The 4,955-nt window shown below is 41.8% G+C and overlaps 1 protein-coding gene across 1 annotated transcript in view; it reads right to left on the reverse strand.

Moving 5' to 3' along the window:
* The window catches only part of LOC121614764 (enhancer of polycomb homolog 1-like), a 30,300-nt gene extending 25,804 nt beyond the window's left edge, over window positions 1-4,496 (reverse strand). The window contains exons 1-2 of the mRNA XM_041948820.1: window positions 4,185-4,496; window positions 1,211-1,311 (exon numbers count right to left, since the gene is read on the reverse strand). The gene's annotated coding sequence lies outside the window, so the exon portion shown is untranslated. The remainder of the gene's footprint in view (window positions 1-1,210; window positions 1,312-4,184) is intronic.
* Between the last annotated feature and the right edge of the window lie 459 nt (window positions 4,497-4,955).

Here is a 4,955-nt window from a genome sequence, read left to right on the forward strand (position 1 = left end):
GCAAAATTAGGACAGAAAAAAGGAAAAATAGACAATACATTCACTTATGAGATAACATTAATATACGACAAAATAAATCACTTTGTTAATGAAAACTGATTCACGTGTAATGAAAAAAAGTTATAATTAACGGCCTGAAAAAGGTGTAAAATTTGCAGCAGTGATAAACTGGTGTTTGCCATTAAGAATTATTGACTGTGCAGACTGTAGTCCATGTTTTAATATTTATTATCCGTACCATCATTATCCAAGATTGTTTTTAACCAGAGCTCTCAAATCATGATAAATCCAAACTCAAGTTTATTCCGTTGTACAACTTCTCCTTTTCCTCATGCATTGGTATTAAAATGGGTGACGCCTGGTTTCATAAAACAGGAATTTAGGAAATACACTACAACAACAATAAAATACAAGTGGTACAAAAAAGTCTCAAATAAGAAACTCAGAATATGTAATTTTCTTTTTTCATTTAAAACTATTCAGTTTTGGTAAAATACTAATATACACTGAAGATTTATTATATGGCAGTTTTTTAATGCTTTAGTGCAAAACTGAGGGAACAAACCCCTGAACAGGGGTTAGTGTTATAAATTACACATTATCAACTACAAGCCAACACCTAAAATACCACAGACTTAACTACTCAGATACACTGAAGCTCTTCTATCACTGGTAAGCGCACAACAGCCCACTTAAAAAAAAAAATTCTCCCAGGTGAAAGTCTTCATGGCAACATGTTCACCACAAGCACAACGTCGCCCTCTTCTGGCCTGACAGGCAAACGATCTGACTTTCAGCACACCAACATGCAGTTCAAAGACACACTGCACCCACCATTTTCTGAAAATTTCTATCCAAATCACTGTGCAGCTCTACGAGCGTGTGTGTATGTGTGTGTATGTGTATGTGTGTGTGTGTGTGTGTGTGTGTGTGTGTGTGTGTGTGTGCGTGCGTGTGTGCGTGATTCCAGCTGTGTCAAACCCTTAACCCTGACAATGCTAGCACCGTGCTTATCTCACAGTGCTGTAGTCCTTCCAGCAGGCTTTAACATCAACTTTTACCATGACCCCATTGATTTGGGGGAATTAGGAACTGATGGGCCCTCGATTAGCATGCTACACAGCATGCTACACAACAAAGAGCCAAAGACATTTAGAGTGTCAATAAAGTTTCTCAAGGGCAGAATAATACAACCATTAAACCACCTTACCTGTTGATGACATTGGGGTTAGCCAGGGTCCACCCAGGGGAACTGAGGTTCTCTTTCCATCATTAAATCCACTGACTGCATCATTGGGATCTGGGGGCCGACTGACAAGAGCAACAAAGACATTTTGTCAAAACATTGGACTTTGCAACAGTCTATAGGAACACTAAGCTCTAAAAGAAAGAAATGATGACAGAGACAAAAAAAAAAAAAACAAGGGGGTTGCAAGTCCACTTACAACAACACTCAAAGGTTTTCACTTGTTCCTTAAAAAGAGATGCAGGAGAAGGTTGACTGGGTGGGGCAAAGACAAAACATTTGTCCACCACCTGATCACAATTGTCAGCAGAGCTGCCTGGTCTGGCCCTCCACACCTGACTGTGTTCATGGGTATCGCCAAAGGGACTCTCATATATAACCAACTCCTATTAGGCAGATTTATTTTGTTAGCAACCGCCAGGAAGTGACTCGATTGTCACACAAACTCGAAGCATTCTTCCTTCGTTTTGGCATCATACAAGTACCAATGTTAGAGGTGCACAAAAGCTGTTTGCTTCTGCTCATGACAATGTCGCAAAAACCCGAGGGGAGAAGGCAGAAGGCAGATTAGTTGCAGTGAAGGTCCCGTCTGTGTTTTTGGTCATGTGTGACACATTTCAACCTCTGCCAATGAGGCGCTGCAGCATTTCCGGTTTTGAATGAAATTTCAACCATTGAACAGATTAATTGTGATAACTCTGGTGATCCCTTAACTTGTCATCTAGCGCCATGTCAGATCAAAATTGTGCAAGACACTGAAGACCAAATACCTGCACAACTAATGACATTCCTATCAGCTACACCTGTAAATGTGTTTAATGCTAATTAATAAATGCTAGCATGCTAGCACACCAAACAAAGATGGTGAACATGGTAACTAGGGGTGGGCGATATGGCCCTAAAATAATATTGTTGCAGGGTATTTCTGCGATAATGATATTCTTGACGATGCGACAAAATACAGAGTACAAAGATTCAGCGATGCTTTGCTGAGCCAATGTAGTTTGTCTGCTTGGTTGAGAAGTCTCAACAGCTGTTGAGCTCTCCTCAAAGGTGAGAGCTTAAGTCGTCTCCCTTTTTGGAGCCAACCCCCCCACCGTGGAGCCAGTGGCAATGTTATTTTCCCTGTCAGCCATGCTTGTTGTTGCTGAGCGTGATGGTGTGACGCCATTACGTCAACAAGTTGGAACATTGCCACTGTCATGATATGAATTTTTTTTATCATGAAGCGTAATGTGAAGGGGGTCACTTGCAGTGACAGGGGTCAACGCTGCACCTGAATGCCTCGTGAGGTCTCTGTATCTGAAGTTAAATCTTAGATCGTACATTTTCTAACAACTCAACTGTAACCTGTCTCCAGAGGAACCTGTGCTGGGCTGCATAGTGAGCGCTCTCACAGAGAACCCAACAAATTCATCTGCATTTATTACCAGGAAGAAGTTCCATGATGCAAAGCAGTATTACGACCACGTGCGCTGAGGCAAATTAATCTCCAGGGTAGGAATTTGTATTTAAATATTTATCTTGGGTCCACATAACAAGCTGCTTTCATTTATCTATTGACATTTGTCAATGTTTTTGTCCATATTTAGTGATTCCTCAAAGAAAATTCTCATCGTTATAGAATATAGCTTCATCATGTGAATGTTTGTTTGTTAAAAACACTAAGAATCAACATGTCTGCTAAATTATGTAGCGTTGCAAGCACTATATAATGCAGTGATTAAATTGATCTTCCTATTTTAGAGGTTTATTCACCGCTTCAGTTACACTGACGTTACGCTGTATTGTAGATGAATGCTTTTAAATATTCTTCAATGTGTATATAATTAGCAGCCTGTTAATTAGAAAAAGGACATGAGCCTGCAGTGAGGGCCTCTGTAGCCTATGATAATGCAAAAACAAGAGCTGGAGTGACATATTTCAGTCTTAATGTTTGTGACCTTGAGATGTAAGCTTGTAAAAGCTTAGTAAAAACACGTAAACAGACCATGACAACCTAACAAACAGTCCTCTCATACTTCACATAATACTCTGTGCCAGCCTACAAATGTCCCATGAGGGTGGGGTTTGTCCCATAATACCAAAGAGTTTACACAATCACAGGAAGGCACAGGAGACCCAATTTATTGTACTTTTCTGATTTCCATCTCACCTGGTCAACTTGGTATGGTAAACCCATCAAATCTGGTGTCCTGAGCAGACTTGTATCAATAATTATTAACTGATGAGAGTGATGAAACCACTGCTGGTCACCATGAGGCAGCTCTATCTCCGGCTGGGTGCAGGTCCTCCACACTTCATCTTTACAGGGAGGACTAATCAGTTAGTGAAGTCTGCCCCCTTTTTGAGACCATGTAGGGAGAGGTGGGTGTTTGGTGAAGGAGGCTAGCTGTGGCTTACAGAGCAGATAATGCAGGGGATATGAGGGATCCAGACCCATGCAGGCCAGGGCCGAGCAATTCCCTGACAGACCACAGGAACAACCTGGCACTGTTTAGCCACACACCCTAAGCCTATGATCCAACAATGTTACAGGATGAAAAAAAAAAAAACCCAATCGGATATACTGACAAAAATGTCTTTGAAGGTCTCACCGTCTGTTCACCTCCGCCTGCTGCTGGTGTTTTCTCCCCCTGTTAGCTAGCTCAGCTTTCCGACATTCAAATTTTACTGTAACAACCAGTGAACTACATTTTTGTTTTATACAATGAAAAACATCCCCTTTGCCAACATCGATTGATATCACAATCTCCTTGCTTCGAGAGCTGCCAAACTGATCAGGAACTTGTGCTTTTAGTGCTGAATTGCATCCAGCTGACCAGCCAGGAATTTGATTGCGTGTATGAAATCATCTGATGCCAGAAACACTATTCACGGTGGGCCTTTCTGCCGACCATCGATTCAAGTTAAAAAAACATTTTAAGGAAATACTCACCAAGTCGATCGTTCAGCACACGTCGGGGATTTCGAGACAGATGGGCAACATTTCTGCAAGTCAGAAGTTAAAAAAAAAACGCCAGGCAACACGACGTAGCTAGCCAGCGAAGGAGCCAACTAACATTAACGTTAGCCGCAGCTAGTTCTTCTAGTTGGTCTTAGATTAAAAAGCGAACGGTGAGCCGGTGTGCTGGCAGGAAGAGCCACTGTCCGCTTTATTTTCACCTCGTCAAACAGCGTTTATCGGTCGATGAAAAGTCTGTTTTCCTGTCGATGTAAAGCAGGCTGAAACTAGAGAGGTGGCATCCAAAGTGCTACTGTTGGGGGTTAACAACTTTGCTGTAAAACGCGGCCCGTGATTGGACAGACGAGGCCACCAATCACCTGTGGAGAGCTCTGGGCTTCAGGCGTCACGCTCCACAAGGGATGGAGCGAAACGTGATTGGCTGACATTGACACGATGAGGTCTGCTCGTTAGCTGTTAGCCGATTTTTATGCTCCATTAAAGTCGCACTGTTACTTCTATTTGTTTATTGTTTTTAGCCCAGGATCCAGTTGACACTTGACACTCCTTGTCAAACTTATTTATTTTATTTTATTTTTTACCAAGAACTGTTGTCTGTTTATGTGAATTCATGTGTTTTACGATGAAAATGGGCGGGTAAAAGACGTCGACGGACCACCTCAAAATTGCATGACAAATAGTTTCAACAGCAGCAGTCTCAGTGTCATGTTAGTGTAATTCAGCTTATAGACTCAGTGGGAAAAA

Source organism: Chelmon rostratus, chromosome 12, assembly GCF_017976325.1.
Source record: "Chelmon rostratus isolate fCheRos1 chromosome 12, fCheRos1.pri, whole genome shotgun sequence".
Classification (NCBI taxonomy): domain Eukaryota; kingdom Metazoa; phylum Chordata; class Actinopteri; order Chaetodontiformes; family Chaetodontidae; genus Chelmon; species Chelmon rostratus.